The sequence below is a fragment of the Marmota marmota genome, unplaced genomic scaffold, assembly GCF_001458135.2.
Source record: "Marmota marmota marmota unplaced genomic scaffold, marMar, whole genome shotgun sequence".
Classification (NCBI taxonomy): Eukaryota; Metazoa; Chordata; class Mammalia; order Rodentia; family Sciuridae; genus Marmota; species Marmota marmota.
Window position 1 is genome coordinate 18727666 of NW_026000037.1, and position 14537 is coordinate 18742202.

Genomic DNA, 14537 nt, shown 5'->3' on the forward strand with positions numbered 1-14537 from the left:
TATATATATATATATTGTAGGTTCCTGATCTATTCTATTTGAAGAAAAAATGGTAATGACAAGAAAATATGATTTTTTGCCAAGTTAGGACAAACTCGAGAACATTGCTGTTCTTTAATAACTTGAAACAGTGCATTGCTGCTGACAGCAAAGCTCCCTACACAGAAAGAGGGTGTTGGGATTTTATATACCTTAAATCACTTTACAATTGACTTTAGTGTTGTCCACTGTGCTTTCACACATCTTCAAAGTCAGAAAGTTTAACTCCTAGCAATCTCTTCTTGTTCACAGATGTAATCTTGATTTGTGTGGAACTCAAGCATCTCTCCGATGAGCTAATACACACATAAATATGTTTGTTTGTGTCTCGGAGTTTGACTGGAAGCAGAGATGGAAGCCCAAAACCTTTGAGAATTAGGAAAAGAAAGTAAGAACAATGTACTGAGCAGTTTTCAGACTGTGAACACTGAGTCTGCACTTTGGTTGGCAGACAGTAGTAGCCTGACTTCACCCCCTAGATGGTGATCCTGGGAATTTCCTCATTATGCCACTGTTTGCATGGTCACCTGTTTTCCAAATGTTGGATTAAAGAAATAGGCCAACTAAAATTTCATTGGGCTTTACTTTGGGGAAAAGAGTAAATATTGAGGCCTTGTAGAAATCATTTAACTGATCCTATGCTCTGTCTGGTTACTAAATTCCCTGCAGGCCCAAGGACTTAGAAATCCTGGGCAATATAATTATTTAAAAGGTGGAGATTCTTTTTCCTGTCACTCTGTAAAATGCCTCCTGCCACCTGGTATTACTCTTACAGCTTCTCATCATATGAGTTTCAAATATCACCTAACCATCTTCCTTATACATCTGCTCCTTGTTGTTCCTGTAATCTTACGTTTGGATGATGTAGGCTAAGCTAAAGGCATTGAGCAAGCAGTGAGCACTCTGGCTCTGTCAAAGACTAGCTGTGTGTCTCTACTTTCATTTACATCACAAGAAAATCCTCCCTGGGCCTCAGGTTCTTTCCCTGTAAAACTCTGTAAAATCCATAGCACTTTGATATACTGTGAAATAAAACTTTACATCTCAATCTACTGAAGGAAAACTAAATGTGTGAAATAACAAACCTATGTTTGGTATCAAATCATTATGTTGATTATTTGATTAGTCATGTACCACTTCCTCCCAAGCAGTCATTTCTTTTCCTACTAAAATATTAATTAACAGAACATCGACAAGTTTGAATACTATCTTTCTCTTTCTTTGCACAAAAGATGTTGAAAAACTTCCAGGGTATGAAGCAACTAAATGGAGATGGGCGAGATGAATACCTCTGATGGGCAGATAGAATTAGCCTCACTTTTCTAAAAATCTGTACAAAAGCAAAAAGCATGTTTTATGTTACTTTAAAATCCTAGTACATATTGGTTCTCAAAAAAGTGTTTTTGAATAAGGAAAGAAAGAAGGAGGGTGGAAGGAATGAAGAAAGAAGGATGAGTCATTAATTAACTTTCTCAGCATTCTTAAGCTAGCAAGGAGCAGAGTAGATATCTATAATCCAAATATTCACCTTTCAGCCATAGGCTATTCAATCATAGCTAGCCAAAGAGAGCTAAGCATTATTTTTACCCAAAGACAAAATAAACAAAACCATAGTGCTTTAAGCCTTGAACATATTCCATAGTCAAATATTCTATTCACTAGAAAGTAGTTCCGGTCACATTCTTTCATTGACATTAGACTAAGCAGAAACATAGACTCATCAAGTGTTTGCAACCGATTCCTATTGTTTAGTCTCTGTATTGTTTTATTGATCTGTTTCTCAGTGCACTGTACTGAAATTAAAACTCTGTTATTTAAAATGTACTGCACTTAAGTGATGACCATTTTTCTACAGGGCATTTGGGGAGACAAATGACCTCCTGGGTAGTGCTGATGGTTTCAGGTAGCAGAATCCCATTAACACCAGCTGGGCATTTATTCTAAAGAAATTTCTTCGGCCAGACAGTTATTAGTGTAAGCTAATTTCCAAAATATAAACACATGACTGATTTGGAGACTTTCTGGTATATATATTGGATATTTGTGGCAGGCAACATATTGATAAGTCCATCATTAAGTTGGATAACCAACATTGTCCAAATGATTCAGGATCTCTGAGAGAGTGGCAACCTTTGCAGATAATAGCAAAGGCATCATTTCTTTTGAAATTTTTTCACAACTACAGGCAGAATCACAGGATTTCTCATTATAGTAGTCATCCTTCATTGGTGGTTGATATGTTCTAAGACGTGTGGATAGTACCAAACCCTTTATACAGTATAGTTTCTTTTCCTATATATACCTCCCATTATGTACCAAACCCTTTATACAATATGGTTTCTTTCCTATATATACCTCCCATGATAATGTTTAATTTATGTTAGGCACAATACGATCTTAAAACTCTACATATTAATAAAAGGAACAACTGTTTCTTATAATAAGAATTATTTAATATGAAAATTATTTATGTCTGAAAATTTTCACTTAATATTTTTCAGGAAATAAAACCTTGGACAAATCTGGGCTGTTGTATAGAAAATCCATTAATTTATTCTTTCACTTGCTCATTTATTCATTCATGTGTATGTGTTTCCCTCAACAACGAACATTTTTTAAGTACCAGGATATATCTGTTTTAAGTATGGAAATTCAAGAGGATAGCTATATAGTTACTTTACTTAAAAACATAATCAGGGCTGAGAAATATCAGTAAAATATTTGATACAATAATTGTGTTATATGTACTGAAATACACATAAAAGTAAAAGATCACAGAATAGTCACAGGATCATAAATACAGCTGAATTTGCCATGTAAAGAAATGTGTGTTTGTGTGTGTGCTGGAGTTAAGGGTGAGGAGAAATGAATGGCTGAATAGAAAGATAATGTATCAGGGAAGCCTGACTGAAGGTATTGCTGTCTGAAGTTAATCTTCAAATATGTGACACTGATATGTAGACAATGGAGAGAAAAGGAATTAGATTGGCAGTCCAGATAGAGCAAATCAAAGGAGGTGACAAATAGTTTAATACTTCCTCAGAAATAGAAAATCGGACTCATAAGGGAATCTTAAGGAGTTCTGTATTGCTACAAAGTAAACTTCAGAGCACAAATTGAACAAAGATTTAGTCTGGTTTAGTAAGATGGAATCAATCACAGAAGATCTTTTCTACCCTTTTAAGAGTTTTGAAATGTATCCTAGAGTCATTGGGCAGGAATTGAAAGGGTAGAAGCAGGAGCTGTTATGGCCACATTAAGTATATATAGGACAACTCTAAAATATACAGGTTTCCAAAATAAAAAATAAAAATTATGAAAAATATAAAAAAAATTTGCCACAAAATTCATTTGATGATAACATCACACTTAAAATAATACAAATTACTTATAATCCTTATTTATACCAGAGTGCAGTTCATTTATTTTGATGGAAAAAATAATATCCAGTTCTATACAAGTGGCTTCTTCAGACATCACTAATCCTGAGAGTACTGGATAAAGGAAAGAAAGCTGAACCATTCTAGAATCTATATACATCTAGGGAGGCAAAATTATCAGAAGTTAATAATATCTAAGAGCATCACTCACAGTCTCTAAGGTTCATGAAATGGTAGGTCAAATGTTATGGAATATTAAATGAATCCAATTTATAGAAGAATTGGTTCTAAGAAAAATGTGGAGTATTGGGGATGACACATCTTTCATAAAGACCAATATAGCCTTGGATTGGGGATGTAGCTCTAGAGTAAAGCACCACTTGTCAAGCAGAACATGACCCAGGGTTCAATCCCTGGCAACACAACAAATAAACACAAAATCAGTAAATGAAAGAGATACCCTTCAATATATGATCAGGTCATCTGATAAAGGATGGTCATGCAGGTGTTCATATGATTCTTCTTGTTCTAAGTGAGAATATTGCATTTGAGAAGTACCCATAATTACAAAGACCATACATTTCCTTCAGCTCATAAATTTAACTGCCTGATAATAATTAAATTTTACTTGAGTTGCTTCACTTTGATTGCACTTTACAGAAAACTGAGATTTAAAATACAGCAATAGGCACAAGTCCAATGCACACAAATGTACCCTGCCTTCTTCTCACCAAATAAATAAATAAATATATAAATAAAGGCAGCAGTGGTCTGTGCTGTTTCATCCTCCTTTAATTTGGGCATCCTGATTTGGTTCGGGTTAAGATTATTTAAACTGTCTCTAGTTAGAACCTTTTTAATACTGCATTTTTGCATGTATTATGTTTTGGCCATCTATCTATCTATCTATACTTTTGTTGCTGGTCATTTCTGGTGGTCTTTTTGCTGAACCCCCTTTTTGGAATATTTTACATGAGTCCCATGCTGATACTCAGTATAACATATGCACTTTTATGACTTATTCATTGGATGATAAGCAGTGAAGGAGAGAGGTCAGAGAAAGAAAACCAGCCCAGAGGCTATTGGATTTTGTCCCCTTATTTCTGAATCCTTATCATTAAGAGTCAGCCCAGGAGCTTATATTTTTGTGTGTCTGCAGGATATCACTTGAGTAAAGTGATGCTTTTTATGTGAAAGATTCTTTGGAGACCAGCTGGTGTTTAAGTCTCTTCAGCCCAAATAAGGAATTTGACAAAGAGACTGATTCTCATCTGCTTTGACTTGGTTGTTGTTTGTCCTGCAAAGGTTGCATGTCAGGAGCTCAGTTCCCAGCATGGTGGTATTGGAAGGTGGTGTGGACCTTTTAGAGGTGGGTGCTTGTGGGAGGTTCTTCCGTCAGTGGTGTGTCCTCATGAGAGACCAAGGTATTTCTCCTGCAAGCCTGGTAGTTTTGAGAAAATTGCCATAGAATTCTGATCCTGGTCCAACCCAATCTCTCTGGTTTCCTGTTTTCTTGTATGCCAACATTTGCTTTCTCAGTAGTAGGTGCTACCTCCACCTCTTTTGGGGCTTCTACCAGAGCCAGTGCTAAGCTGTTTAGATGCCCAGGCTCCAAAAATGTGTACTAAATACACCCCCTTTCTTTATAAAGTTAGCCTAACTTAGGTATTTTATTATATTAATACAAATATAACTGATACAGTGAACATGTTGATCTTAACAAGGGACTTTTAAATCAATTAATCAATCAAGCAAGCAAGCAAGCCAGCCAGCCAGTCAGCCAGCCTTTGAACTATGTGGCCAAGTCTCTGAAGCATGGGTTTGTTTCAGTTTTCTCATGTGACCAGTATTAATGGCAAGAAGTGAAATTTCATAGATTAAGGTTTACATTTGAACAGGTGTTTGTAGGGTTCATAGGTGCATTTTCTGTGTCTTGTTATTTTTAAGTTTCTCAGAGTCCTTACTTAGCTTTCTTTTACTTGAAACCCAGAGTAAATTTTCTAAATCACAATCAAAATCCCTTTGCTTAAAATCCATCAGTATCTCTACTCTATTTAAGGTGTGTATACACTCTCAAAGTTGGCTCTCAAGGCCCTTCCTGATCTGACCCTTGCCAACTTTCTTCTTCACTGCTCACAATTCTTTCATATTTCTGGTTGGAGACATCCTGAATCCTAATTGGCCACAATCCACAGCACATATCTAAATCCTGTTTAATTCTTTACTTTTGCTCTCTGTCTGCAATTTCAGGCCACTAGGACTCACATCCGGAAGTTTTTTTGTTGTTGTTTTTTTTTTACCTTTGCTTATGATAGGAGCGTTTATATTTTTATTGATCTTCAAGCTTAGAACATGTCTGGAAATGCTGTCCATTTTCCTGCCAGGAGATTTTATGTAAAATAAAAGAGGTTAGATTATCTAAATGTAAATTTAACACAGATGATGCAGAGAAAAAAGAGAAAGAGTGGAGAAAATTTAAGTTCTGTTGATACCTTTTGGGCCTCTAACTGAACCCCTCCTGAAATCTAATACATGGAGTCTTTCTTTTCTCTCTCCTTCATTTTGCTTTTCATTTTTCCTTCCCTTCCATTCCCTTCCCTTTCCCTTCCCTCCCTTCCTTTCTTCTTTCCTTCTTTCTTTTTTCCTAAGAGAATGAATATATGAATTGTTTGCTCATGTCTATTTTTGTGCCTTTTGTTATATATTGTAATAGAAAGAGTTCTGAGTGAAACACATACCAAACCAATATATAGATGGTATTGGCCTTCTATTTCTTAAATTAATAAATACCTGGATTAAGCATTAAAAAAGAAGAAACATTTCTTTTGGCTCAACATCCAAGACCTTTCAGGACATTGTCCTGTGGCCCCACTGCTTTGGGGCTTACGGTGAAGTTCTACAACATAGCGTGTTATGCTTTAGATATGAGGTGATCCCCAAGGCTCTTGTTAATGAAGAAGAGTTCAGAAGTGAAATGAGAGTTGTAAAGTAATAAGGGGATCAATCCATTTGATGGAATGGCAATTTGAATGGATAGCTGGGTGGTAACTGGAGGCAGGTATGACATGACTAGAAAAAGGAGGTCACTGCAGGCATGATTTGGGGGATTATATTTCTCCAGTGCCTCTCTCTTCTTCTCTCTCTCTTTTCTGGCTGCCATGAATTGAGCAGCTTTCTTCTACCAAACCCAGGGTCATGAGCTATTTATTAGTCAGCTTCTCTAGAGAATCAGAACTAATCATATGGATAATTACAAAAGATAATTCATTCGATTGGCTTATGGGATCAAAACCTGCATAGTCCCACAATGGATGTCTGCAGGCTGAGGAGCTACAGAAACCAGGAGTTACTTTGTTTGAGAAGTGGGAGTCTCAGAAAAAGGGAGACAAATGATGAAGCCCTAGTTTAGGCCTGGAGAAGGCCTGGGAAATCACTGAAGAGTCCATGATCAGAGTCCACTATGGAAGAGTGGGGAAGCTAGAGACTGGTGTCCTCAGGAGATCACAGCAGCAACCCAAATACCCACACAAGAGAGAGAAAACAGATCTCCAGCCATATTGGCTTCCTCCTTCCTTCATCCAGGCACCCAGCCTACTGGACTGCATGGCCCACATTCAGGGTAGGTTACTCCCTTCAGTTTGTCAAATCACATGCCAATAATTTCTGACAACACCTTCATCAACACACACAAAACTCTTTTAGTCCAATCAAGTCGAAAATCCACATTAATCACTATGAGTTCACCCCTTCTCAACCTGTCACTCAAACATCTCTTTAAATCATAATCTCCAAATAAACAAAATAAAAAGGTCATAATTCTGCCTGATGTGATATAAATACCCTTTGTACAACCAAAAATGAACTCATTTCTCTCCCAGAAATGGAGGAAAGATTTTTTTTTTTTTTTTAGTGATGTCTTTTTGGTATCCCAGGACTGAAATACTGTAATGTAGATTTAACACCATTCTAAGTACTGACATGAAGTCAATCAATATTTTGTTAGTTGATAAAAGAATAAACGAGCAGAGTAAATAAGCATATCTGCTTAATATATGTGTGTATATGCATAAATATATTCTTAACAAATTACAAATAAATACAAATGACAATTATAATCCTTATTTTTGTAACCGGTCACTTGGCCATGTTGGCATATAAAACTATCTTTCTTTACTACCTAATCTGTATTCCCCTTTCCTTTAGCAGGCACCTCAGCGGGTCTTATTTCTTTACCTGGAGGGGTGGTCTATACCTTCATTCCTAGAGAATCTGAGACACATGGTTTCTGGGCCAAATTAAGGTATTGAAATTTCCCATCGACTTTAATAACAGCACATAATAATACTAAGAGACACCCCCCAAAATTTCTTGAATTCCAGACATACTCTTCCTTATTATACTTACTATACGATACTTCCTTACTAAATACTTACTATTCCTTACTATATATAGGATGTGGTTGCTAATTCAGAGCATAGAACATCTTCTGGAGAATCTTGCTCCAGCCTTTCAAGATACTGCCACCTAATTGGTACTATCACTGCATCTTTCAAAGTCAGTCCCACTGTTCTATCAACCCAGCCACTACAGGATAATAAGGAACATGGTAAAACCAGGGAATCTCATGAGCATGAGCCCACTGATATACTTCTTTAGCTGTGAAGTACATTCCTTGGTCAGAAGCAACATCATGTGGAATACCATGACAGTGGATAAGGCATTCTGTAGTTTTGGAAGCTTTATGTGTAGGCAAGGCAAGTCCATACCCAGAATAAGTGTTTATTTCTGAGAGGATGGACTGCTGGCTCTTCCATGATGAAAGTTGTTCAATATAGTTAACCTGCCACCAGATTGCTGGCTAATCACTATAAGCAATGTCATATCATCTGTTTAATATCAGTCCCCACTTCTGGTCAATTGGCTACTCAGCAGTTGCTATATCTAGGTCAGCCTTGGTGAGCTGATGTCCATGTTGCTGAGTGCATACATAGCCTTCACTGATGCCACCCTGGGCACTTTGATCATGAGCCCATTGGGCAATACCTGGGATTATAGGGAAAGAGGTTGACTACTATTCACAGACTGAATCATTCTATTCATTTGCCTATTAAAATCCTCTGCAAGGTTACCTTTTGGTGAGCATTTACACAGGACATGAAGATCTTCACATCCTTCACCTATTCAGAAAATTCTAACCCCATGATCTTTTCTCAGGGAAATTTTCCTTTCTAGATCTTTGAGTTTGCAATGGATGTGGTTTTGCAAATCCCTGAGATGCCCTCAAGGAATCCTTTCTATTTTCTTTGAGCAAAATACTTAGTACCTCTTTAGGTTCTGTAACTCTTCAACAAGCACAACTTCCTTGGTATTATTTGCACTTTTCTGGCCAAACTGAAGAATTGTAAAATCCTTTAGCTCTGTTTTCTGCTTCAATTTCTAACATTATATCTGACTAAGAGCTTCCAGTAATAGCCACACCACTGAGTGAATGCTGTGCTGCCTTGAAATTCCCTCTGCCAGATTAGTTAGTTCATTGCCTTTAAATTCAACCTCACTAAATTCTCAGGACATAGTCAAAAATGTAACCAAGGTCTTTGGTGTCTACTTCAATTCCCAATAGAATTCTCAATTTCCTCTGAAACCCCATGAGAACAGTCTAAATTCCCCAAAATTATTTTGGTCTTCTGAGCCCCTACCAGAGAAACCCATAATTAAGTTCTGTTTAGGATAGCTTTTTTCTAAAGCTTTTCAAACTTGCATCTTGACTTTCTTCAAAATTTCTCTCTCCTACCAACTCCAAAGTCTTCTGAATCACATGGTCAAATTAAAAATAGCAACAAACCCATTCTTGGTACCAACTTCTGTTTTGGTCAGATTTTTCGTCACTGTGACTGAGGTATCTGGCAAGAACAACTAAGAGGAAGAAGCATTTATTTGGGGCTCACAGTTGCAGAGGTCTCAGTTCACAGATGACTGATATTTTTGCTCTGGGCCCAAGATGAGGCTTCTTATCATGGGGGAGGTTCCCAACAGAGGAAAGCTTTTACTCTCATGGTGGCAATAAAGCAGAGAGTGAGAGAAGGGAGCAAGAGAATGGAATCTAGTAAGTTTTTTCAACATGCTTAGTCACCCAGGCACTCAGGGGCTGCTGCATTCATGGTACTAGAGGGCCCAGGTACTGCATGAGCAGGTGGCAGGCCTTGGCATCATCCTGCAGAATACAGTGTGCTAAAGTCAAGGAGTCATGGAGGCTTTCACTGAGATTTCAAAGGAAGTCCTGGGAGACCAGATAAAGTGTATTAGTGCCAGATTCCCTCCAGGCTGTCTTTGAGAGGGTGATGAGTGAAGTTGTGAAGGTAAAGCCATGCTGAAATGGAGACCCTGGAAATGAAGAGATGCCAGTAACACGGACTATCTTCTGAGAAAAGTTTCTGGCTGTGGAAAGAGTCAGGCTAAAAGAAATTTCATGTGCACTATAACTGGCAAGGTCAAAGGGTCATGGCTGCCTATGCCCTTTGGAGCACATCTCCCTGATGCTGTATGCAGTGTTGCTGAACCTGTTTGCCTGGCTAGGCTTTAATATTGCTTTGGCCCCATTCCTTCTTTCTATACCCCATGCCTCCTTTCTGGTATGGGAATGCTTACTCTGTATATTGAATATATGTAACATGAATATATGTAATTTAAAATATATATGTGTATATATATATATATATATATATATATATATATATATATATATCCGAGATCACAGCAAAGAGTTTGCCTTGAGTCTCACTGAGACTTTGGACTTGGACATTTGGGTAATGCTAAAACTGTCAAGACTGTGGGACTTTTGGAGATGAATTAAATGCATTTTTTTTTGGCGTGATATAGTTTTGGAGCCAGGGGTCAAATGTTATGGTTTGGATTTGAGGTGTCCTTCAAAGGTTCCTTTTGTTCAGGAATAATCAGAGGTAAAATTATTAGATTATGAGAAGTGAAACCTAGTCAGTCCATCCTACGTTGAATGATCTGACTTGGTGGTAACTGTAGGCAGACGGGATGTGTCTGGAGGAGGTGGGTCAATGGGGGTGTTCCCTTAAAGGGTTGTTCTTCTGAGTCCCTCTCTCTCTCCCTCTCTCTCTCTCTCTCTCTCTCTCTCTCTCTCTCCTTTTTTGCTGCCACGAGGAAAGCAGCTTTCCTCAGCTGGGTCCTTCCCACCATGATGTCCTGCCTCACCTAGGCCTCAGAGAAATGAAGTTGGCCATTTATGGACTGAAACCTTTGAAATTATGAGCCTCAAATAATTTTTTTTATCTAAGTTGTTCTTTTCAGGTATTTTGGTCACAGCAATGCAATAAAAAGAAAAAGAAAAGAAATAAAGGAAAGCCAGTTGATGATGGACTGAATTTCTGAAACCATGAGCCCAAAATAAACTTTTCCTCCTCCACGTGGCTCTTGCCAGGTGTTTTGTTCACAGTGATGAAAAGCTGACTGGCCCATCGTAGGGGCACATATGAAAAACTTCATTCACCTCATATCAGAATAAAAGAAATAGAAGAAGAACCTGGGGTCTCTTCAAGGTGCAGTGACCTAACTTACTCCCACTGGGCTCTGCCTCCTAGAGGTTCCACAACTTCCCAATGGTGTCACAGGCTGCTGTCCCTGTCTTTAGCCACATGGATGGACAGCTATCCAAATCGTAGCATTGGTCTAGTAAGTTTGACCTATTCTGGAAAATAAAAATGTGGAAACACAAACAGGTAATTTACAAGAGCCAAGTAAAACTCCCAAACACTCCAACTCTGATCCCTTCCTCTGTCTCTGAGGAGGAGTCTCTCTCTCTCTCTCTCTCTCTCTCTCTCTCTCTCTCTTTCTCTCTCTCTGTCTTCTCTTCTAAATAAAACTCTTTGCTCTCACCTCAAACAAAACAAAACAAAACTCCAAAACACTATAAGCACTCCAGATAATATTAATAGTGATCTTAATTAAGATTATTCCATATGAATAGCAGTGTTGATTAAGTCTTCTAACATAAAACAGATACGATCATGTATACACACGCACACACACACACAAAAAAAAAACAAAGTTGGAAAGAAAATAATGAATAATTAGCCATTTAGACATGAAGGGATGGAAAGGAAGACACAGAAAACATTTTCTTATGGCAATAAATGGAATAATGCATAGGACTTCTTACCTCACCCATTATTTTTTTTTGCAGGGGGTGGGGGTACCAGGGATAGAACTCAGGGGCATTTGACCTCGGAACCATATCCTCGGCCCTATTTTGTAGTTTTTGTTTGACACAGGATCTCAGTGGGTTGCTTAGCACCTCATTTTTGCTGAGGCTGACTTTGAACTCACTAACCTCCTGCCTCAGCCTCCCAAGCCTCTGGGATTACAGGCATGGACCACCACACCAGACTTTACCCAGGTTTATACTATACAAAGACTTGAAGGTATGTGATTAACTAAAAAAAGATATATCAGGAAGATATACTGCTATTTTGAAAAACAGCAAGTTCTGATTGTTTATATGTGTGTGTGTGTGTGTTGTGTGTATATATATATATATATATATATATTTTTTTTTTAATATATATATGTGTGTGTGTGTGTGTGTATGAAAAACTTCGTAAACATATATAAAAGTTAATATACATATATGTGTAGAGAGAGGGAGAAAACACTTTATAAGTCAATAAAATACAAGTTTACTATCTTTGCAAACTCATATGGAATGTTGATTCGATGAATTAACAGATGATATAAAAATGTATATGATATGTATTAATACCATGACTATCGTTTAGAAAAATAAATTAAGGTCCACTGAAATTTAAGTAAAAAGTAATAATAAAATCTTAAATAGAATAAAAATAGTAAAGTACTGAAATTTTATATGCAAATTCTACAAAAATGAAACTATTTGCATTATATACAGATTCAAAGCTTTCAAAATCAACTTAGTCCTACCAAAAACATTTTCTAAAAAGTATCATCTTGTGGACATTGAGAAATATAAATGTGGATAATAATCGCAACATTAACATTATGTCTTTATCCTTTTAATCACTAAGAGTTAGACAAAACATTTTTAAAAATCATGACATAAATTCACTCAAAGGATATTGCACTATCCACTGCAAAAATCAGAAGTTTTTCAAAAATTGAAAAATTAAGACCCATTATATATATATATATATATATATATATATATATATATATATATTTGAACACAAACTTTTATTAGTACCGAATACCATTAAAAAATCGTAGATTAGCTAGGCTCAGTGGTGATTCAGGAGGCTGAAGCAGGAGGATCACAAGTTTGAGAGCAGTCTCAGCAGTTTAGTTAGACCCTGTCTCAAAATAGAAGATAAAAAGTAATGGGGATGAATCTTGGTGGTTGGGTGCCCATGGGTTCAATTATTAGTATCAAATTGAAAAAAAAATCTCAGATTGTTCCCATATGATTCATATTACATATTGGACTTTTTAGTCATCTTTGCTTAGCCTAGCCTTCAGAGTTTCCTGTATTTTGAACCTTTATGAGTGAGTAAAGCAATCTGGAAAGCAATTTTAGAGGTGGTTGCAACATATCCGACTAAATTGCCTTGTTTTTTTTTTCCTACAAAACACTTAAATAGTATAAATACTTTGTCAGATCAATGGTGAAATACTTTCCAAATGAAAGACTGAAGATCATTAATCAAACCTAAATCAAAGTGAATGGCTTAACTTTCCTCCATTTGGAGATTAAATTTAAGCATTTAAATACACACACCATAAACTACATAGCTTATAATATTTTCCATCCATTCCCTTCCTATATGACAGTAATATTGCCAAATTCAAAGCTTTATTTTGTTCAAGGGCTGTCTTACAAATTATTTTACAAAATATTTCATATGTTTTAAGAGTAGAGAACCAATGTTAAAAATAATTCTAAAAGAGGTAAGAATTGAAATGTAGAGGCCTGAGGCATGTAAGTCACAATCAAATTGAGGTGTGCATTGTCAGGTTTAGGAATTTTCCAGTATCCAGGCCCTGCATCTTATTTATAACTGCCTAGCTCTCTCCCTGCCTGCTTCATCCCAAACACTTAAACTTCCCCTTACCTAGGATCAGATCCTCCTGAGAAATCAGACCAAGGAGTAAGCTCTGGTTTAGAAATCTGCCATGTGCTCCTGTCTTCTCTCCCTCATGGCTAATCTGAGACAATGTGACACCTGCCTTCTGTCTCCACACTCATCAGCCTAGTGTTTGAGGAATTTTTGTTTTGGCATCTCTTTCTAACTACATTCTTTTGTCTAACTGTGGAGGCGATGACTGTTTTTCCATTCCCTATACCTTTCTTCTAGCTCTAATCTTGTCAGTCATGTTCCCTGTGTAAACCCATGTATCTGGGGTTGATCCCTAGCCTGACCTCTGAGAGACTGTCATAGAATCCCTGTGCCCACATTATCTTTTAATTAAAATCTAGAACTTAGAAATAACTCCCCAGAGTTAAAAATTCTTCAAGGGAATTTAGAAATCCTCATCTTCTACCAAAGATTAAAACATATCTAACAATTCTTATGTCATCAAGTTAAAATGAGGCCAAACAAAAGACCTCTTATTTTAAAAACGAAATGTAATTTTAAAATCTACCATCAGTAGATAAGTAACAGTCAGTACCTGTTAACTTATCAAAAATTGGATATCAGTTTTCTAAAGAATATTAATAATCACTATATAAAAGGTTATTATCCTGAAACTATGCCCCAAATTTAAATTTAAATATATTTAGTAGATTATAGTAAGACAAGAAAAAATACATAAAAGTTATAAGCAGTTTCCATCTAGTAAACTATGAAAACTAAACATTTAGTAGTTGTTCTCTATATGATATTATGCCATGTTTGAAATAGATTTTTTTTCTTAATTTTTATTTATTTGTTTTTTTTAGTTATATATGACAGTAAAATGTATTTTGACATATGCACATGGAGTATAACTTTATGCACAGCTTGTTCTTGTGGTTGTACATGATGTGGAGTTTCACTGGTCATGTATTCATATACGATCACAGGAAAGTTAGGTCCTATTCATTCTACTGTCCTTCCCATTCCCATCCCCCCCACTTTT